A 23,988-nucleotide genomic window follows, 5' to 3' on the forward strand; every position below is an offset into this window, starting at 1 on the left:
TTTTAAAAAAGCATAATAAATGATAAATAATGTTTGATTACAACTAAAAATTACATATTTTAAAAATAGAAAATTGATTTTTAAAATATACATGTTTTGGATGATTTTAATGGAGTTATCCACTTTATTAATCAAATGTTTTAAGTGAGTACACACTAATTATAAAACCAAAACAAGGGCTCAAGAGTTGATTTTGCACCTGCCTTGTCCACATACTTGAACACTTCCTGAGGCAGGATCCAGATTGTATTTACCCTTATGGTGCCTGCCTAAAATATAGGAGACATTTGATAAATCTTTCTGAATAAATGAATGAATTTCACACAGATGTCCACAAGAGAATGTACTCTGCATAAACGCAGAATGCCAATGAAACTTTAAATACCATTTTTTTTCCTCATTCACCCAAAGACAACTCAGAAATTAAATTTTCTGAATTACATTTTAAAGTAAATGTGTGTCTGAATATGTAATACCTTGATCTAAATATTGCTACACTTGTTGCAATCACAAAGGTAACAGAAATAGGACTTTCAACAAATCTCATTAATTTTATTAGTGTCTACTTGAAACCAACTATATTCCTAAGTTTTAGTGGTTCTGACAAGTGCCTACAGAAGCAAAGTATTATATTTTCTAAAATTTACTTTAGAATACTTACAGCATAAACTTTGTGAGTTATATAGATGTTAAAACTGAATTTTACTGCATCCTACAGTGTGGTTAGATAACATTTGAAAGGTTTTAACCAAAACTTTGCTAAACTTCTAATTAAATGTAGCTGAACTGGCTATGTCAAGTACTTCGGATATCTTTAGTTTTTAAAATATCAGGTGGCGTGTAAATGTTTGAAGAATGCTTCATAGTCAAACCAAGGGTATTCAGGATATAGGTGGATTCATTAAAGATGTATGTCCAGACACAAATACCCTTTCATGAAGAGAGTATAAAAATCAAGCAAGCCCTACAGCTTACAAACATTCTGCATCCTAGGCTTACGATTCCACTTACTTGTGCAATGAGAGTTCTTTCCCAACTCCAATTGGAAGGATAGCTGAATCCTAGAGCTAGAACATCCTATCTGCTGCTAGGGAAGCTTTCTTGCAGAGTTGTGTCACAATTATCTGGGACTCCATTGAGCTCAAAGAATAGAGGGGAAAACTATGTGTGTACTATTTGCATGTGTGTGCACCCACATGTATATGAGCACATGTGTACATCTGATGGCAACTAAACTTTTGTTCATCTAGGGAACTTCAGCCTAAGACTGCCCTACTCACAAGGCACCTGGTAGCCAGGCTGTGAGAGAACTAAAATATTCATCTCCCTCTGAGTCTTGGAAACTATCAGTATCTACAAAAAGAAATAATGATGGAAAAATGAACAAATTAGATTAGGTCAGCATGCAAACACCAAGAGATCATTATATCCTATAAACCTTCTGTATGGAGGCATTATCTCTAAAGATACTTTTATAAATCGGAAAAAGTTACACACCATTAACCTTAACATAAGGTTATTTTGCAGGCTTTAAAGAATGAGTCAAAAATTGGTACTTGAGTTTGGTTTTATTTTTCTTTAATCATCTAAGGCACTTAAGAATATTATTGTGACTAGGAGGGCCACCATCATTAACAGCTTCTAGTGAATATTAAGCACACAAACCAGAGACACTAATATGTTCTTTCAGAGAGGTCAAGGCTGTATTATGAATATAACCAGTTCATAGTTTGGAATATCTCATTTTCTATTTTCTGTCCTTATATTATTTTACAACATATTTACAATTTTTTCAACTCTTCTATTTTGTCCTCATATTTCCTTTTGTTTTCTCTAAGGTACAACCTAAAGCAATTTATCGGTTAAAAATGCTAACAGCCATATACTAAACTTTAGACTTCCCAACCCCTCCTGAAATCTGGAGTTCATAAAAACATCCCTCTTGTCAATTCATAACTTTCAGGAGGAACATAATAAAGAAAATCAACCGTAATCATTGAGATCTGAGGCATATTAAAGAAATAACACTGATGCATAATCATTGTCGAGATGAAGTGGTATGTTATTTACTCAAATTCATAAAAAAGGTATAAGTAGTTTTGTTGCAAATAGTCTAACAGATGCATGAATACCTAGGTATTTCAGGAATTTTAAGCTTGCCACTATACAGTTCCTAAAAAGCAATCCTATTCTTTTAAAAACATAAAATACAAAGTAATATTTCTAGGTACTTAAGAGAAATTTATAAATAGCTTATAATTTCCTTTACCTCATCATCACGCTGATGATGGCATTAGAGCCGACAAAGTTGTTTGATCATCCTTTGTACTCTCATGAGATGAATTAATGCAGAATCCTGGGCCCATGACCTAGATCCCTACCACTCATATTTTGTACTTGTTTTCCATGAATAAGAAATAAGAACAAGAAAGCAGTTTCAGCCTTATATGTCATTTTGAACTGACTGACTTCTTTTATTTGTATGATAACCAGTTAGATATACTTTTCTGGGGGTAAAGTTATACAGTTTACCTAAATTTATATGTTAAGAATGTAAAATAATCTTATGACTCTTGAATCTAATATTAACATTTTTAAATGTACTAAATTTTTAGTGCATACATTTCTAAATTAGTTTTTATTCATTTTATAATAATAATGCATCCCTATAAAAGTCCAAAAAATAACTAAACGTATTAAAAGATAGAACATTAAATATAATAATTAGCTTGTTAATTAATAACAATAATTAGATTAAAGATTACACACATTTCATCATGTTCTCCGCTGCTGGCTAACACTTAAAGTATGAATACTTCCAGGGATGCCTGGGTGGCTCAGTCAGTTAAGCGTCTGATGCCGACCCAGGTCTTGATCTCAAAGTTGTTGACTTTGAGTCCCACATCGGGCTCTGTGCTGACAGCTCAGAGCCTGGAGCCTGCTTTGAATTCTGTGTCTCCCTCTCTCTCTGTCCCTCCCCTACTTGTGCTCTATCTCTCTGTCTCTCTCTCTCAAAAATAAAATAAACATTAAAAAAGTATGAACACTTCCAGAAACTTTTCTGTAGAAATATATATGATATATAATATAGTACATAAGGTATCCATTGTTACATAAATGCTATCATATATCTATGACATTCTGTTAGGTAAAAAAGGCAAGTTATAGAGTGATATTCATAGAATTAACAGGTAAAAGTCATGGAACTCTTCCTGGGAAAGTCACAAGTTATTAGTTATTCTAATTTCAGTTTAGGAAAATCATAATTGAAAACTGAAAGATTTCAAACTTATTGGGCTATAAATTTATAATTGGGAGGGGGTCAGTTGGTTAAGTGTCCAACTCTTGATTTTGGCTCAGATCATGATCTCACAGTGGTGACAATGAGTCCCAGGGTGCCACACTGGGCATGGAGCCTTCTTAAGATTCTCTCTCTCCCTCTCCCTCTGTCCCTCCCCTGCATGTGCTCTTGATAGATGGATAGATAGGTAGATAGATAGATAGATATATAGATAGATAGATAGATAGATAGATAGATAGACAGATAGATAAAATAATAATTAGGATAGAGGTCACTGCAGGTGTTATGAATGTTCTTAAGTTCATCACCTTTTCACCATTAGTTTATTTACTGTGTACTTTTTTTTTTTAAGGACCAAATGGAGTCACTTGTACTAGGCCTCACATCACCAAAACAAGGCTTAATACATAAAGAAACTGCAGTTTCCATCTCACCCTGGAGTATAACCTTAAAGCAGGCAACTAGGAATTTCCTGGTCAGCAGTAGTGACGAAATCCGCTTGATAGACCACACAGGTGAGGTAATCCACTCTTTCCTTGTTCCTGTCCCCTTGTGCCTATAAGTCTCTCCCATTTTGTACAGCATTTCAGAGTTCCATTCTATTTGCTAGATGGGATGCTGCCCAATTCATGAATCATTAAATAATGCCAAAATGATCTTTAAAGTCACTCAACTGAATTTTGTTTTTGTTAACAATTAGATGTCCCTGAATACAAAGAACATTCTCAACTCTAGAAAAACTTTCTTTTATGCTGTATTTTGCAATTCTAAGACACTACTATATTCATTGAAATATCCAGAGTCACTAGCAAGCGACAGTGACAAAGAAGGTGTTAGGTAAATGTTTGGATCAAACGTTATGCGAACTAAAAGTGACTTTTAGCCACTTGATACTTCTTTGTTATAGAGCTCTTCCCCTGGAATGAGAGAACTCAAACTATCCTTCTTTGTTACTAACATACCATTAATAAACGATATAGCTGCAGAGATACTCTGTTTTCATAAACATTGTGGTCTGTCATACAGTCTGAATTTGACATAGCTAAGAGTCAAAAAGGAAGTAAAATTTATTCACGATCAGGTAGACTACAGTGTAATTTATTACAGAATAATTGATAAATAAAAGCTGCCACCCAGTCACCCAAAGAAGTGACTTCTTTTTGGATGAAGAGCCCCAGGCAGGAAGGCAATTTCCATAAAGTAAAAGCACCACAGTGCCAACTATTATATGGCAATGAAGCATCTCTTTAGAAGAAGTGATTTTCACAGCAAGAATTCTGTGTTTTGCTCCTTACACTTTTGACTACACAATGCTGAGTCTCAGCAAAGAGCTATATAATTGCAGAAGAATCCCTTCTCTGAGCAACCAAAAATCACCTCCATTAAGTGTTGAATCATTCAGTGAAGGATAATGGTAACCCAGATATAACTGCTGGCTGTAACAAGTCACTTTTGCTTGTTTTATTGGGTTAGAATTGCCAGTAGGAGTTTGGCTATGAATTCTCTTAAGCAGGAAAAATAGTATTGTTTCGCATTCTTGTCAATTTTTACAGCAGGCTTCTAATAATTTTCTCTAAACCTATATTTTATAAACTTCCATTTTCCTTCAAGTTTTTGACCAATGTATCTTTCTGAAACTCAGTAATCATCTTTTCTTTTCCCTATCGAAACCTTCAAGGTGGAGTTGGTCAAACACTTTGTGTTAAAGAGAGGCCAGGGGTGCCTGGGTGACCCAGTTGGTTGGGCATCCGACTCCAGCTAGGGTCATGATCTAATGGTCTGTGAGTTCGGGTCCCATCTCGGGCTCTGTGCTGACAGCTCAGAGCCTGGAGTCTGCTTCTGATTCGGTGTCTCCCTCTCTCTCTGAGCACCCCCCCTCCCCCACTCACACTCTGTCTCTGTCTCTGTCACAAAGAAATAAACATTAAAAAATTAAAAAAAAAAAAAAAAAGAGAGAGAGGCCAGGAGTTGCAACCTTGGCATAAAGGACAAGGGAGCGGTAGTGAACTTGTTTTGATATCATATTTCCAAGCAAGCTCACTATTGCAGACCCATACAGATATAGTCTCTGGTTGGGGACTAATTGTTGCTTATGTGGTTTCCTTACTTCCCTATTAGGTTAAGGCAGTGTGCAAACTCCAAGCCTATGGGAGCTAGAATCATGGAGACATCAAAGAGATAGAATGAGTTTTCAGTAATTCAGTTCTGGATGCAAATCCCAACATCATATCCAATTAGCCGTTGGACTAGATTATCATTTTTAAAATCCAGATATTAATTCTGTCTTCCAAAAATGCTATAATCACCCAAGATACAACATTTGTAAATAATATTGTACCTGGAACATCTTTCTCAAAACTCAGTAGCAATGTTTGTCATTTTTATTATAATTCATTCTTGCTGGCACCATTTATCATCTGACTCCAATCTACTTTTCCAGTGTTTTCTCTCATCATCATCCAAGGAAAACCTATTTAAGTATTCACAGCTCCCCATGCCATTATGCTTTGCCCATATTATTCCTTCTCCCTGAAATGCCTTTCTCTTCTTGCTTTACTCAATAAGTGATTGCTCATCCCTAAAGATTTAACTTGTACATTGATTCTGCATTTCTGGAAGCCAAATTTGCTGCTCTGCTAAAGCTAATCAATAGATTTTTTAAAGCACCCCTATCATAATGTATGCTTTTGACACCTCCATCATCCCACATAATTACATTTGTGTGTGTGTGTGTGTGTGTGTGTGTGTGTGTGTGTGTGTGGCATTAACATTTAAGTTCTACTCTGTTAACGACTTGCAAGTATAACACAGTGTTCTGAACTACAGTTCTTATACTGTAACTTAGATCCCCAGAACTTATTTTCCTTATAACTGTTAGTTTGCATACTTTGACCAACATCTCCCCAGTGCCCCCATCCCCAAACCCTGGTAACTACCATTCTACTCTATCTCTGTGTTCAAGCTTTTTTAGGTTCCACATATAAGTGAGAATATATACACATAAATTGGAACAGTATTTGTCTTCCTCTGTCAGACCTATTTCACATAACATAATGTCATAGTGTATTATTTGTTTAGCTGGCTATGCCTCCTCTAAGGCTGAAAGTTCACAGGAACTGAGACTGCTGTCTTATTTATCCTCATATAGTATCTGGCACATGAAAAATTGGTAAATGTCAGTAGAAAACATAAACTTGAAACTGGACCAATTGTATTATCCACTGAGACTTCACCTTTCTCATAATATTAAACCATGTTATAGCTTCACTATTGCCTTGTTAATACTATTTTTTTAAATACTGCCATCTATTGAGAGATCTATTATATGCCATGTACCATGTTTAGGGTTTCAGATTTATTATCTGTGGTATTGGTTTTGCGTTCCTCTCTGTAGACTGTAAAAATATTTGAGGGCAAGGATCGTTTTACTCATCTCTATATCCACATTGCCTAGAAGGTATGTAGAAAAAACATGGCTATGCAGCAGGTCTGGCATTCATTCTTTCCCTTGACCAAGGGATCACCCCTTCTGGAAAGTAAGGTAATGGCACTGACTGACAGGAGAGCACTTTTCTATGAAATGTTGACTGTGAGGCTTGGCCTCTGGTAAATAAACCTGGGAGCTATGGTTTATGGGGCATGGTGTTTGGAAAAAGCCCTGCAATTATGTGAATATAAAATAGAGATTTTTATAACCTATCCTCTATTTGTGCAAGTAATGAAAATGTCACACGTCACTTACAGATCCCCTCTGTAAAACTGGGTCCAGTAGGTGCTCTGATGCAGCAAGAAAGAACCTGGAAGTTTCACTCACTGGAGTTCAAGGACTTCTCCCTTAGGTAATCATAAGGCACAGGAAAAAAAGGAAGGAAGTTCTCAACCTCCAGTGAATGAAGTTCCCAGATCCTCTCTTTGTGCATCAGACCATGCACTGGAACCAGTTTTAAACAGTGCTTCCTGTGCCTAAAATAATTTGTAATTTGTAATAATCTGTAATAATTTGACCCACTGTATTATCTCAGTCTCCAATATATATTTCCTAAAAGAACATAGTTTTATGTCTATTTAACATAATGCACTGAAATTCTGAGTGAAAGCTCTTTGGATATATCCAAAGAACATTCATAATTCCAGGATTAAATATTGATAATGATATTATTGATATAATGTACCTTTCCAGAATTATAAGCACTGAAAACCATGAAGAAGACAGGCTGTATACTGAGGTGGAACAAGTCCACTCAGGAGGTTTATTAACATAATCGCAGATGACTGTCAAGAGGGCCACCTAATACCCTCTACCTCTGGACCTAACAGCTGTACCAGATCTACAGAGTCCATTTGTATTTTGAACTCTAATCCCCCCCTATAATCACTAAACCACAGAGATGGCCAGATAACATTTCCTGCATCAGAGTAAAGAATTCACAAAATTAAAATCAATTTGGTTCCTGTTGTTAACCAAGGGTGTGTTTCTTCAGTCCCACAGAGATGAGCCAAGCACAGAGCTCTCTTTGAAGCTAACAAAAGCTTAAGGTCAGATCATCTCCATGGGATACAAAGCAAACTAGGGAGAAGGGACAGCCAAATGGTATTTCAAGTGTTCTCTCAGAAAAGTACTTCTATAATACAGAGCATTCATGCATGATTGGAGACAGCTTTGTTCTCTCTCTACAATGTGTTAAGTATTGTATGGTTTTAAAATAATAATGTTCTACCTTCCACTGACTAAAAATAGCCTATTCCTTGAGAATTTTATTTTATTTGTTCATACCACATGGAAAGGTGCTTATAAATCTAAAATTAATTTTACTCACAATTCTCAAATTACAATACGCTTCCTTATAAAGCCAAAATCTTCTAGTCTGGAAAAAAGAGCAAACCAAAGATAATATTAATATTATTATTAATAATGAGGGGCGCCTGGGTGGCTCAGTCGGTTGAGCATCCGACTTCGGCCCAGGTCATGATCTCATGGTTCATGAGTTCAAGCCCAGCGTCGGGCTCTGTGGTGAGAGCTTGGAGCCTGGAGGCTGCTTCGGATTCTGTTTCCCTCGCTCTCCACCCCTCCCCCACTCATGCTCTCTCTGTCTCTCAAAAATTAATAAACATTTCTAAAAAAAATTTTAAAAATAATGATAATAATATCAGTTTAATTTTCTCACCACAAATTACACTTTCTGATTCCTTTTCTTTCCCTATTCTTGTACCCATATCACTCTTTGATCTTTTCCTCTCCTTATCACCTCATATTTATCTAACCAGGTCTCTGTTGTAGTCCTTTCACTTGATACCTCTCCAATCCATGCCCTCTTCACCTATTAATTTTCAGATCACCAAAATTTCTTTCAATTCTTCTGTAATGCACAATCTCTCCTCTCTACATCTCCTATTACTTCACTCTATCCCCCTGAATTCACTACCAACCTTACTGCTAAATTATATGCATATATATTCTAAGTAACCAAAAGAAAAATCTTATGTGCATTTAGTTTAACTGCTCTGCTCTAACTTAACTCTATTTTCCTCCCATATTTCCCCCCATATAGTATTTTGTTCATGATAGGATGAACAACTATTATATGTCTACCTCCCACATGCCCTTTTTTTAAAGAGAGATTACAATCAAGGTATTGTGGGGGGGAGGGGGAGAGAGAGAGAGAGAGAGAGAGAGAGAGAGAGAGAGAGAGAGAGAATGAATCTCAAGCAGGCTCCACATCCAATGCAGAGCTTGATGGAAGGCTCCATTTCATGACCATGGGATCATGACCTAAGCTGAAATCAAGAGTTGGACACTCAACTGACTGAGCCACCCGGGTGCCTCTCCTCTCATTATTAAAATAACCTCCCACAAATTTTGTTTCAGGTGTGGGCTCATGGTCTAAGATGGACCACTCACAACCTCTAACCTCTCTAGGTCACTGTGATAGGTCCAAGAGATGGACCTGTGACCCAAGCATGGGCAATGAAAATGATTCCCTAAGAATTTCTAAACCCTGTTTTCCTTTGAGGTCATAAATCTATGAAAGCATGAGTCAGAAATAGCCAATGACCATGGTTCTAAACTCATGGAGAAGTAAATGAGAAAAGAAAAAAAAAGAAAGGAAAAAAAATGTTCACAAATGAACAAGGACTTCAACTACCTCAATTTCAACCTCAGTCTGGACATCTGAACTTCATCTTTTCCCTTTATCATCTAACTAGGACAAAAGACCCAGCAGGCAAAGCATCCCATGATGGGAACTCAAACTACCTCCTCAAGCAATAATGACCCTGCATGATGGACCCCAAGACAATGATCAACAGGACCTTTACCACCCAACTACAATACCCACCAACTTTTCTCTGACATTTTCCTTATATAAACCTAGAAGTCCTTTCAGCACTTTGGAGGCAGTCTTTGAGACATTAGTTCACAGTCTTCCTGGTGTTGGCCTCATTAAAATAATCCCTTTATTGTTACACTGCCATTCATCTCTCTACTTTGGATTTTGTCAGTGACAAGTGGCCAAACCTGGTCTGGTGGGAAACCCCCTTGAGCCAGGTGCTCTTGTCCCCTTGGGCCCTGGCCAAAGGAAGAAAGCAGAGATGGGTATGAGAGAGGTAAAAGCATTTGAGTCCTAGTACCAGGACTCTAAGGCCAGGTCCACCCATATTTTCACATAGTTTTCAAATATGAAGTAATGAGTTCTATATTTAGTATTAAGTAGCTTAAGTTTTTGTCACTTGTAACATCTATAAAAGATTTAAAAAATCTATATATTTGAGTAGGGATCTTAACTCAGTAATAGGCAAGTAATAATTTTCAATTTGGACAAAAACCAAGTAAGTGTTTACTAATTAAGTAATTAAGTGCGTAACAGGATGTTAAAATAGAAAATTCATCTGAGGCACCAAGAAACTCAAGAAATACATTCCAAACAATATGCTACATAAATTTCAGCACTCTCCAAAAAGGGACCTAAACTCCTAGCACATCAAAGATTAAACAAAAAAGATGAAAAGTTGAATGGAAATGAGAGGAGTATTTCCTTGGGGAGGGTTATGCTGTGATTCTGATTCCCACCCTCCCCCAGGAAGGAGATGTGCTATGGCTCTATCTTCTAAACTCAAACCAAATGATGATTTTATACATCCACTTACAATCAGTTCTTAAAACATAAGCCTGCCATCAGTAGAACAGAGCATACTTCTTCACTAGATAAGTGGCCCGAAATTTGCTAAGTAGCAAATAGTTAATAGTAAAGGAAGTAAAGAAGAAAAGCCAAAGTCATTGCTGTGCTTTATCAGTCTTTTTCATTTGCTTAGCAAATTAAGGTTCATTGACCTAATAATATTTTCAATTCAAACTGCATACCCAAAGGCAGATAATTTATTTTTCATTGTTTCAGAATAGGGCTAACATTTCCCTTCACATTTTTATTTGGGGACCCTGCTAGAAGTCTGAATCTGGGATGACTCAGAACAGGAAAAAAGAGTTACTTTTGAAGAGGAGTAGAATATGCCAGCTAAAATATGCCTCTGTGGCATGAGGATTATTTTAGGCTTATTATCTTTCAGAAACAGCTGGCACAGGAGAAACTCAGAGTTACCCTTTTGTAAGAGGCATTTACATTTACGAGAGAATTCACCATTTGTCAGAGTGTCTTCCTGGCTGTACCACAAACAGGAGGGATCACTAAATCTCTAGAAGCTCATATCTGTAAGGCAACAACCTGAATTTACATAACATCCTGATCTTTGTTTACTATGCTTTTCCCAGTAACCTTCTATGACAGGCCTTCCCTTTCCTCCGACATCTTTGGTTTAGCTGAAGAAGGTATTTAAGGTGATGGCTTGGACCATTTTGGAAAATTACTCCGTTTTCCTGAGTATCTCCCATGTATATCAGAGGTATACCTGTTATTAAACTTATCTTTGTTTTTTCTCTTGTTATTAGCACCACGCTCTAACCAATTGAACTAACCGGCCAGCTGACTGTTTTTTCTCCTGTTAATCTGTCTTTTATTAGAAGGACTCTCAGTCAAGAAACTAGAAGAGTAGAAGAACAATTATTTTTCCACCCCCACACTTTCAAACAATAAAACAATGGATAATTCTGCATCGTGGTCTCTTTCTTATTATAACTTCAAACTACTTTGGAAAAGTTTTTTTTTGTTTTTGTTTTTTCCCATAGTGGTGGTGTAGTAGTACTTTTGTTTAAGTCTTATACATGTAAGTCCCATTCAGTGCTTTTGCCCATTAGTCAAAGGGCAAGTAATGTTTAAGCAGCTGCTCCTTCTGTGCTTTTGGAGCACTGGAAACTCTCACAAATTAAATGCTGTTTACTCCTTGACTTCTTCCCTAACCTTTTTGGCATGGTAATTGCTTATGTAAGGGGAGCAATTCTGCATGAACCATTAGCTCCTTATTATTCTAATAGACACTCCCCCAAATACATAAAGTCCAGCTTTGTCTCTACGCTCTGTTAGATGTGGGATAGTGATTGGAAGGCAAATTGTGTTTATAAAGAGAAATGAATTGGTGGAATCTTATTTATGGCAAACATAAAAGAAGGAAGGAAGGAAGGAAGGAAGGAAGGAAGGAAGGAAGGAAGGAAAGAAAGAAAGAAAGAAAGAAAGAAAGAAAGAAAGAAAGAAAAAAGGAGGAAAAGAAAGAAAGGAAGGGAGGGAGGAAGGAAGGAAGGAGAAAAAAGCCCAAGTTCCATCTGTCAATAAATTATCATTGTAGTAAGTATCATTACAATAATAAGTAATCTAAAATATCTTACAATAACATTACAGTGTCTGGCACAGAGCAAGCATTCTATATATGTTTATTAAATCAATAAAATGGAATAAATTAATGACTTGTAACTTTATGCCAATCAGGCAGTCTGAATGCTGAATTTCAGTTAACTTCATTTCTGAAGGTCAAAATACATTCCATCTTGGGATGTGGTGAATCCAACTTATTAATTACGTGGACTATATTAGTGTTCGCTGTGGTGTACTTTTGCTAATACAATAATTTCATGATCAGAAGAAGAAGTATATATGCACCCCATGTTCACTGCAGCATTATTTACAATAGCCAAGACACAGAAATAACCCAAGTGTATACCAATGGATGAATGGATAAAGAAATTATGATACACACACACACAGAGGAATACTATTCAGCCATAAAACAAATGAAAATGTGCCATTTTCAACAACAAATTGTCTTTTGTATGTGATCATTGTTTTTTAAATATCACTTAAATGTAACCCTAGTTTGTTTTTTCCAAGCACATGCAACCAAATAATATGACATGAGTAATATGAGTTCTGATTATTTTTCTAGTTGTCAGTAGACTCAAAATCAGCCCTCATGATTCTAACCTTTATTGTTGAAAATCTTTGATAGACTTTCCCCATAATAGCATCAGGAAGCACAACGTAAGACACACAAATGTGTTCACGACATCTTCAAGTCACAGTGGCTCAGATTCATTCTTTGGAACCTTTGATGGGAGCACAGAGGTGAAAGATGCAGGAGATTCAACAGTATCTCAACAAATATTGGAACATATCCTGCTTGACCTTTGATTTCTGAATAAATATTCCATATTTATTGTTTTGTGGATTTTTTCTTTTTTGGTTTGTTTCACATTTGCTTATTTTTTTCAGAATGGGGAAAGATCGAGCTGGTTGAGAATCCAATATATTTCTTTCCCACCTAAGCACGTTTCTTTTAAAGTTTCTACTTCAGCATTTCTCAGCTTTAATAACTACATAGTAGTTCATTACTTAAATGAAATACAATGTTTATTTTACAAAGTAACATAAAGCACTGTGCTGTATCTATATATTTATATGCAAACATAATTAATAAACATTATTTGGTCTTACCATAAGCCTATCAATCAGGTTGATAATAATCATTAAAAAACATTGGTACTTCATTTAGGTAAGAACATCAAGGTCTCCCCTTAACAAGATTTACCTCCTGGGGCATGGTGAATCAAACTTACTAATTATGTTGGCTCTATTAATTTCCACTGTGGTGCTACAGACAGTGTTTCTAATATAAAAATTTTATATTTAGAAAATAATTATTTTAAAAGGATGTTCTAAATGACTATAAAAGCTGACTCTTGACTTCCATACATAAAATAGCAAATTAAATAAATACATGATAGAGGCAAACAAAAGTCTGTGATTAAATATGTGCACTTATCACAGATAGCCCCATCAGGGCCTAAAGATTAGGTTCCCATTCAAGCAATAGCTGCCCTCTTGGCGGTAACAATACACCCTTTTATGGTCCTGACTTAAAGCATTTTTTTTAATGTTTATTTTTGACAGAGAGAGAGAAAGTACAAGGGAGGGTGGGGCAGAGAGAGAGGGAGACAGAATACCCAAAGCAGACTAGGTGCTGAGAGCAGAGAGTACCCCACAGGGCTCAAGCTCATGAACTGTGAGACCAGGACCTGAACCGAAGTCAGATACTGAACCAACTGAGCTACCCTGACTTAAAGCATTTTTAATGAAAATGATGTCTGCCACTTAGATATGTTTACAGTACTTAAAATACAGAGCCAGCATTTCTGGAATGTTAATTTGTAAGAAACACCTTTATCATTTGCAGAGCTTATACACAGCAGTAAATCCAATAAAGAATGAGATACTGATAACAGATAGTTTTAACATAATGAGAAGTGCAAGGTGAATCACTGTCAGCTCTTCTGTCTCCTGTTTAACACTGATATCAAAATACGCACTTGGAATCAAGGCATAAGTATAAATCCTGCCTCAGAAGGAGTATTTCCAAACATGCAAAGGTTATATTCATAAGCTGAGCTGCAAAAGACAATTTTCCTGCTGTGAGGCTCGACAGGACCAGCACAGTCAGCAGGATGTTAAAAATCCTTCTGCAGACATATGTTAGCAAAGCTACTGGATGGGTCCAAGGCTCATTATGTTTGCTGACAATCATTTTGAAAAAGCACAGACCAAACACTTCTAAGGCAGCCAGTGCAAATATGGATCTTTTTCATATTTCAAAAATTTTCATATTTCGTATTTCATATTTCAAAAAGGAAGAAAAAGATGTCCTTTAAAAATCTCTTATTTGAAGAGTAATTATATACTATTAACTGAAGATGCCAATGTTCAGAATTTGTTTACTACTTGATCACTTCTATGAACCAAATTATTTATACAGTAAATTTATACCAATGGGCCTAAAACAGCTGTTACCAGAAAACCAAGTATATAGCCAGGCTGGTAGGGCTGCCTCCGCACTCCTAGACACTTTAATTCCCTCTAAAGAACAAAGGAGAAATAAAACCAAAATCAACATGAGGAAAACTGTAGAGTTCATTTATTCAATTTGCTCTGCAAGTGAAAATAAAAATGAGATGCAGGTAAAAAATATCTATAAAAATAAGGAAATAGATAGGCTGATGTGTCTGATGCTATTATAAGATTACATTTTATATTTCCAGGAAATAAAAAGATTCAAAAGTCATTCTTCTTTAGCAACTGAAAAATCAACAGTTTCCTTTGTTAACAAATCTATCTTCCTGCCCTTGCCTTAAGGGACCTACTAAATAAATGACTTATACTTTAAATGTGTATTGGGGCACCTGGGTGGTTCAGTAGGTTAAGCGTCCAAGTTTGGTTCAGGTCATGATCTCATGGTCCGTGAGTTTGAGCCCCGAATCAGGTTCTGTGCTGACAGCTCAGAGCCTGGAGCCTGCTTCAGATTCTGTGTCTCCCTTTATGCCCCTCCCCTGCTCTCTCTCTCCCTCTCTCTCTCTTTCTCTCTCAAAAATAAAGATTCAAAAAAAAAAATGAATGTGTATTAAACAGGTAATCTTCCTTTCACAAAAGGTCTTATATTAATGTATTAATCTATATAATATCATTTATAAATTAATACAAATAAGAGTTACTCTTATTAAAAATAATTTACAATGATCATCATAGCTAACATTTTTGCATGTGGTTACAGGTGTACTCACCTTAATGACATTTAATGTTTACAGCGATTCCACAAAATTCCTCTTACAAATGAAGGAAGGGGTTCATACAACCTTGAAAAGATTTAACTGAATGCCTACTGTATTCCAGGTATAGGGCCAGGGGTTGAAAGTGGTAAGCGAGCAAGGCATGGCTTCTTCCCAAATTATGTTAGTCAGGAATGACTGGTTAGAGTTTGACACTCAAATAATCAAATAAGAAATCAAGAGAAGAAAGCAAACATGCTCTTTAATTGGCTCATTAAGTGACTGAGAACAACTAGTTCTCTTTTCTAACCTAAAATGCTTATACAGCTGGTCTTCATTATTTGCAGACACCATATTTATAAATTTACCTAGTAGCTAAATTTAACCTATCGCCCTCAAATCAGTACTCACAGCACTTTTAAGGTCAGATACAAACTATGCACAGGGCACAGAAAAATTTAAGTTGCCTAACACACCTGTTTCAGCCGAAGTTGAACAAGGCGATTCTCTACCTTCTTTTTTTAATTCCCATACTGCACATGAGAGTCCTATTCATGATCTATTTAGTTTTTCTCATTTTTAGGCTTTTTATTGGTGATTTTGCTATTTAAAATGGCTTGCTGTTTAAAAGCATTGTGAAAGCACTGCCTGGTGTTCCTAAGTGCAAGAAGGCTATGATATGATATGTCTTGGGGGGAAAACATTTGTATTACATTTCATTCAGGAATGAGTTACAGTGCTGTTGGCCCTGAGTCCAATATTAATGAATAAACAATATACATTAAATAAATGATTACATAAAAACATACTTAAAACAGAGTTATGCATTGATCAGTTGACTGAAATGCTGTGACCAGAAGCTAATAGAAACCTAAGCCTGTATTTCCCCAGGATCCGGGGTTCAGCATTTACTTAGTATTTGTGATAACTTTATAGAACACAACTACCATGAATAATGAGAATCAGCTATAAATGTTTTTGTTTTTTTAGTTAGGTTTTATTACATTTCTCCTATTTGAGTTAGTTTCAGAATAAAGCCTCTTAATCCATAAAAGAAGATGAAGCAAAGAAAAAAAATTCAAAGATTAAATAACAGTATCCATAGTACATTTACAGAATTAAATAGCACACCAAGTTCTCAAGTCTTCAGGGAAAAAAAGAAAGAAACTTCACAGCAAGTGCGTTTTTAATCTCCAAAGTATTATATCTATATTTGTTCCATAACTCCATTTTAAATGAAGAATAGTGTTTTCTTAAAGACCAAGAAATTAAAGCAAAATAAATGATGCCTCCCTATTCCATCTATCTTTTTTTTTCTTTTTGCCTGAATCCTAGGATTCTAATTCACACATTTCCCCCTAAATCACACTTCACCATGTCATTTCATGTTATGGAAGAGGTATTGATTAAAGGTTTTCAAAAGGATGGAATATAGCAAACAACTATTAAATACTCCTCAGTTTCACAATCAAGCTCATCTCAAGCTTTGTTGAATAATAAGCTTCTTTCTCTATATAAAGATGATGTTCTAGATCCTGTTGATTTAAAAAAACTTTTAATGTTCATCCCTGTGGACAAAGCCTGACATAAAGAGAATACAAAGATAAAACACACCACACATGCCATTTGTCAGGGAAATGCTGACAGCCTTGACCAGTAGAAGCGCAGGGTCAGCAGGGAACCACTCACATCCTCCTAAACGACCTCCTCCAGTGACAATCAGCAATTTTGAAACAGCAGCCCAGGGGTCAGAGTAAAATCTGTAGAAATGGAACTGGGCCAAAATATATACTCAGAGGAACAGTAAGTCTGTACCCTTGACCTCATTAGCAGCAAATTGTAACCAATTGCTAATTACCTTATGGCTATATCACAAACTATATATATGTGTATGTAAATTTTTTATGTAAATTCTACACGTGTTTGAACCTAAAATTTGCAAGAATGTAACACGATGATTGGACTTAGAGGAGATACTAGATAAACTGTCACCCTCTAATGGAAAAATAAGGTTAAATCTTGAAGTAGTAACCAAGTTTCTGATGGAAATATACTACTAATACATAATACTATGTATTAAATGTACTGACTTGGGCACCTTAATTTAGTTTGTTTTCTCCTGTATACTGAGGAGGAGATAATTCGGTCAGAGTCCAAGTTAAAAAAAGTGAGCTAATGGACTCCAATAAAGAATGTTATTAACTCCCGTTAGTTCCATGTGTTACAAACATAATCTAAATGGTTGATTATAGCAAATCAAAGACAGGCACTTATAATCTCCGTAGATGAAGTTTTAGGACTGATTCTACGATCACAAATAGATGGCTCGCTCATCTTCTCCAAAGCACATTTCCATTACTTCAACACATGTGTTTAGTACCTTGCACAAGTACATACAAGAGAAAATGAAAGACAATTCAAGATGTAAATGTGCCAGTTGGGAATTATGGTTTGAAGGAAAAGATAATATCATCAACATCTACTACTACACAGTGAGTGTCCATATGTGCCTGGCATAGAGCTAGCGTCCAGGGAGAGGGGTGAACAAGACAGACTTTGGCACTGACATAAGAGAATTTACATTTCAATGATAGGCAAGAAAAAAGACCAACAAACAAACAAACAAACAAACAAACAAACAAAAAAGAAGTCTTTGTGGTAAGTACCAAGTAGGAGACAAACTGTGTGCTGTAATCCAGCATCGGGGATGCGTGGCTATCTCAGGGGACTTGGGAAAGTCCTTAGAGTCCTTTCCTTAGACGGAAATATCCTAAAACCGGACTTATAAAACAGGGGGTGATGAACTCTATGAATGATCTTCAGTGTGAATTTTGTTGTTTATTCTAATTATGCTCCGTTATGAAAGTAAGAGAAAAAAACTGCCAGAAAGAAACATAACAGGGAAAACTGTAAGGTGGCAACACAGGACCTGAAATGCTGCTCCTGCTCACTGCAAACGTTCTCCTTTCCTACCTCAAGCACCAGTGCAATGTTGCAATTTGTTCATAATTAGTGACTACAGGAGCAAGGCAAAATGGGGAGTTTTCAAGCCACTTCTGGAGGAAATAAACATTGCTAATAATAAGGCTATATTTATCAAGCAATGGCTATATTACATGTGGGTTACATAGAATATTGCAGTTCATGGTCACAACAACCATAGAAGACCCGGGTTACCATCCACATTTTACAGCTGAGTAAACAAAAGTAGAGTCAAAATAACTTGTCCAAAATTACTGTGGGGGCGTCAGGCTTGCACTCCAGAGCACACCTGGACCTTTGAGACTGATTTTCAACTACTACGTGTCAAAGGACAATTAAGGAAAGAATTGAAATGATCATCTTCTCTGGCTCCCTGTAATTATCTGACTGTACTGAATTTTGTACTTAATTATTTAAGTGCAGCATAGAAATATACTTTGGCTTCTCTGGTAACACTACTTTTTAAAGGCCAGTGATATTTGCAGAGAAAATGGTGGGGTGGGGGGGGACACCTGAGTGGCTCAGTCTGCTAAGTGTCCAACATCGGCTCAGGTCATCATTTCACAGTTTGTGAGTCTGAGCCCCACATCAGGGCATCAGGCTCTCTCCGGGCAGCAAAGAGCCTGCTTCGGATCCTCTGTCTCCTTCTCTCTCTATCCCTACCCAGCTCATGCTCAAAAATAAACAAACATTAAAAAAAAATAAACAAAATAAACAATAATAAACAAACATTAAACAAACAAACAAAAATAAACAAACATTAAAAAAAAAAATAGTGGGACCTCTTCAAAGTTCACTGAAATGCCCAAGTCACTTAACGGCAATAATTTGTTTATCAAATGACAACTGCCTTTTTCGTAATTCATCTCTTACCTTTTTATAGAATTCTGCCTTTCTTCAAAATGTGTGACTTGCAGGTGCCATTTTGACTTGCTCCGGCATCTAGCATAAAAGGTGAAGACCTCATAATGGAACCTTTATTCGAATTAATATTTCAGTGATGCTTGCAAAACAGCCTGTTACTTCCAGTAGGCAAATTTGCCTTCAATTTTTCTAAATGTTTATTTATTTTGAGGGACAGAGGGGGAGAAAGAGACACAGTGGGGCAGAGAGAGAGAGATTGAGAGAGAGAGAGAGAGAGAGAGAGAGAGAGAGAGAGAGAGAGAGAGAGAATGAATCCCAAGCAGGCTCTGTGCTATGAGCACGGAGCACGACTCAGGACTTGATCTCAGGAACCGTGAGATCATGACCTAAGCCGAAATCAAGAGTTGGAGGCTCAACTGACTGAGCCACCCAGGCACCCCAGTCAATGTGCCTTTAAAATGCAAGTATATGCCAAATGGTTTACTTAGGATTTCTGTTTAAACTGAAAACATTCATGAGCATAAATTAAACTGTGATTGATAAAAGAATCACAGTCTATCTTCTGCAATATTTTACATTTAATTTCATTATCCACACCCAATGAAATTATAAATCAATCTACATACTCAGAAGTTTATAGGGTTTTTTTTCCCCTGTTACCACAACTGCATATAACTATCCATAATACAAATGAGCTTATCTACTGTTATGCCCACCTTAAAATGGGTATCTTAATCCAGTTCAAATTTATAGACAAATCAGAAAGGTCTGAGTAATGTCTTTGGGCCTACCAAAGTTAGAGAGACAAGCCATCCTTAAGACAAACATTATTTCTCTTCCTTTTTTAAAACACATCAGGTGAGTATTTTCCTTTGAGCAGCTTTCTCTGGTTATTGCCATCTCTTCGGTGATACGCAACATTAGGAAGGTAGAAATAAATATGTTGGGTTCCTGTAATAATTCTTAGTTCTTGACACATGGGATATTTAAATGACTGCAAATCTCACGTTTGGTTTTGTAATGGTCCACTTTTTATGCTGTCATCATAGCAGTAAATTGGATTACATTGGTAGGACTACATACTCGTTATAAAATCAGTCAGACTTTGCAATTCGTTTGGCAGAGTCCTAATGATTTCCACACAAACACTTCAGTGTGGTTCACATCTACAGGTAGATAAGTATATCAATATGTCAGAAAATGCTCATCTATTCACACCAACAAATTTTGTGTGCCTTAAGAAATAAGTCAACACTAATTCATTCATATCTTTGTTTTGACGTCCTCTTACTACTCAGAGCTCACATTAAAATTTTTTTAACGTTTATTTACTTTTGAGACAGAGAGAGACAGAGCTTGAATGTGGGGGGTGGTGGTCAGAGAGAGAGAGAGGGAGACACGGAATCTGAAACAAGCTCCAGGCTCTGAGCTGTCAGCACAGAAGAGCCTGACGTGGGGCTTGAACCCACGGACCGGGAGATCATGACCTGGGCCGATGTCAGACGCTTAACCAACTGAGCCACCCAGGCGCCCCTCAGAGCTCACATTAAATGCCACCTCAGAGTGCTCGCTTTGGCAGCACATATACTAAATGCCACATCAGAGCCCTTGTTAGTTCACTAATCCGATGTAATCCCCATCATTCCCTCACAACTTCATGCCTGATGAACAAAATGCTTGTCAGTGATATCTTTTGTTTACTATTTGTTCTTTTCTTCCCCCTCTGGCTCTTCCAAAGTTGGTAAGCCCCATAAGGACAGGGACTGATATTTCCCTAATGTATCCCCACTACCTAGCAAAGTACCAGGAACATAATATGTATCCAATACACTTGATCTTAACCCAAAGCTTAAGATAATAGGTACACAATAAGTGTTTAAATCCCACTTAACTAAACGCTGCTGATTAGCTCTCATTTAAGTGTCCTATGAAATAAATATAATAATATTTCCTTTAAATGAAAGGAGTGTATCTCCTTCCCATAAATGAAAACCACCAGGTCAAGTGAGAGATGTATTGATTATGTGAAAGGAATGGTACTGTAGTACGTGAGGAAGTAGAAAACTAAAATCCAAAGAAAGAGTTTGAGTAGAGGTTGTTACAAAACAATCAGATGCCCAGATAGTGGGACTTACACTTAGATCACTGGACAGAAAATAACAATTTTTTGTTTCCTTGGGAGGTGCTGCATTCTACATATCATATTCCATGAAATAGGTGAGAAGTAGCAAAGGGAGGATTTATATTAAGAGAAGGACAAGGGTGCCTGGGTGGCTCAGTTGGCTGAGGATCCACCTCTCAATTTTGGCCCAGGCCATGATCCCAGGTCGTGGGACAGAGCTTCACAGTGAGCGTGGAGACTGTTTAAGATCCTCAGTGTCTCTCTCTTTCTCTTCCCCACTTCCCCTCTCTCCCACTCACGTGCGCTCTTTAAAATGCAATAATATAAAACTTAATTTAAGTTAATGTAAAAAATTTTAAAAAGTAGAGAAGGACAGAGGTGGCTTCCTTCGTGTTTTCCTCATTTCTCCTGTAGTATGGAGGGCTCCAAAGTCCTTGCTTTACCAGCACACAGCCTAACAACTGGAATCATACAGAGAAGATTACCATGGCCCTTGTATGAGGACGACATAGAAATTCATACAGTCTTCCATATTTTTCAGTAGGATGACTTACCCAAAGTGCTAATGGTCAGCCAAGAATTCTATATCCAGGAAAACTACCTTTTAAAAATTAAGGAGAAATTCATACATTTCCAGCTAAGCAAAATCTAAGAGAATGTGTTGCCTAGCGTATCTGCCCTATAAGAAACATCAAAGTAAATCCTTCAAGCTGAAATGAGAGGATGCTAGATATGAACCCGAAATCTACATACACACAAAATAGAGAACACTAGTAAACAAAATATAAAAAAAAAACATTATATGTGTTTTTTGTAACTCTCTTGTATATGATTAAAAGACAATGGCAAGGGACACCTGACTGGCTCATTCGGTAGAAAATGCAACTCTCAATCTCGGGGTCATAAATTCAAGCCCCACATTTGGCACGGAGCTGACTTAAAAATTGTAGAAAAAATTTAAAAAAAGATAAACATTATATAAAGATATAATTTGTATAACAATAAAAGCACAAACGACAGAGAAGATAACAGGGATATATTGGAACAAAGCTTCTATATACCATTTAAGTAACTTAGGATTTCTATGAACTAGATTGGTTTAGGTAAGATGCCAACTGTAATCCTAGCAGAACCTCTAAGAAAATACTTTTTTAAATACAGAAAAAGAAACAAGGAATATAAAATGATACACTAGAAAAATATTTATTTAAAATGAAAGAAAAAAGTAAAAGAGGAATAGAAAAACAAAAATATAAGCATATACGAAAAATAGCAAAATAATAGATGACAATTGTACTACATCAGTAATTATATTAAATATAAAAGGATTTACGGGGCGCCTGGGTAGCTCGGTCGGTTAAGCATTTTAACTTAACTAGCTTTGCTAAACTAGCTAGCGTTTAAATTAACTAGCTTTGCTATATTGTAATAGCTCAAATAAAGGTATTATATTTTTTAAAAATGAATGTATAGTGGTGCCTGGGTGGCTCAGTTAAGCATCCAACTTCGGTTCAGGTCATGATCTCACGGTCTGTGGGTTCAAGCCCTGCATCGGGCTCTGTGCTGACAGCACAGAGCCTGGAGCCTGTTTCAGATTCTGTGTCTCCCTCTCTCTCTGACCCTCCCCCGTTCATGCTCTGCCTCTCTCTGTCTCAAAAATAAATAAACATTACAAAAAATTAAAAAATACATATATAAAAGATTTAATATTCTAATTAAAAAGAGAGATTGCCAGAATAGTTTAAATGAAATGACCCAACTCTGTGTTGTCTATAAGTGAAAAACTTCAGATTCAAAGATGTTTATAGGATGAAAGTAAAAGGATGGAAAAAAACATACAAATACTTGGAAAAAGTAACCAAATCTAATCTACCATTAGATAGAGGTACCATTTTGTACCCTCAAAATACACAAGACAAAAACTGACAAAATTGAAGGGAGAGATAGGCAATTCAATAGTAATGGTTAACGACCAATACCTCATTTTCAGTAATGGATAGAACAACTAAGCAGAAGATCAACAAGGAAATGGAAGACTTGGAGAGATACAAAAGTTTCTATGGACTTCTATGGGAGAGTACAGGAATTGCTGAATATAAAAGCCACAGGGCCACTGTACCAAGATGAAATAGACCTTTATTAGTAAGAATTCTCCACAGAAACACCAGGGTGTGTGTGTATCTGTATCTACCTGTATATAAATACAAACACACATGCACTTAACGTCCAGTGATATAAAAGTTAATCTTATCTAAAAACTACCTTCACAGAAACATGTACAATAATGTTTGACAAATATCTGTGCACAACGGCCCAGATAAGCTGACACATAATATTAACCATCACAGGACTCTACTGATGAGTTGGATAGATGATGTGGTCAAAACGCAGAGAGGCATAAGCAGCATGATCAAGGCCTGAGATAGACAACAAGAAAGGGAAGATTTCAGGGCCTTGGTAGTCCAAGAGAACAAGCTTGATCACAATTTTACCAGCAACCTAATTTATAAGAGGTGGTGGCCCTAACTGGGTGACTTTGACATTAAATGCTAATGGCAAAGCACCGTACTGAAGTTAAGCAAGGAACTTTACAAGCTAGCACAGGACTGAACACTTATACAGAAGTCCCCTTTCTATGCACTCTTGATTCATCCCAAGCTCCTAGAAAATTTCCTAGGGTGCAGAGGTAGAGACAAAGAATAATTCTGAAATACTGAAAAAATTACTATGGAGACTAAGCTACTT

General features: G+C 36.5%; 1 protein-coding gene and 1 non-coding gene across 11 annotated transcripts in view; one reads left to right on the plus strand and one right to left on the minus strand.

The window, feature by feature from the left end:
- The window catches only part of CHL1 (cell adhesion molecule L1 like), a 200,188-nt gene that overhangs the window by 92,821 nt on the left and 83,379 nt on the right, over window positions 1–23,988 (minus strand). For 2 of the 10 annotated variants that reach the window (XM_040492146.1, XM_040492147.1), the window contains exon 3: window positions 8,119–8,166. The exons of the other annotated variants lie outside the window; for them this stretch is intronic. The gene's annotated coding sequence lies outside the window, so the exon portion shown is untranslated. The remainder of the gene's footprint in view (window positions 1–8,118; window positions 8,167–23,988) is intronic. 10 annotated transcript variants of the gene reach the window in all.
- Window positions 21,678–21,781, plus strand: LOC121041404 (U6 spliceosomal RNA). Its single transcript, XR_005795725.1, has one exon. It is a non-coding gene; the product is annotated as a U6 spliceosomal RNA (small nuclear RNA).

Source organism: Herpailurus yagouaroundi, unplaced genomic scaffold (genome assembly GCF_014898765.1).
Source record: "Herpailurus yagouaroundi ecotype Mexico unplaced genomic scaffold, PumYag 183, whole genome shotgun sequence".
Classification (NCBI taxonomy): Eukaryota; Metazoa; Chordata; class Mammalia; order Carnivora; family Felidae; genus Herpailurus; species Herpailurus yagouaroundi.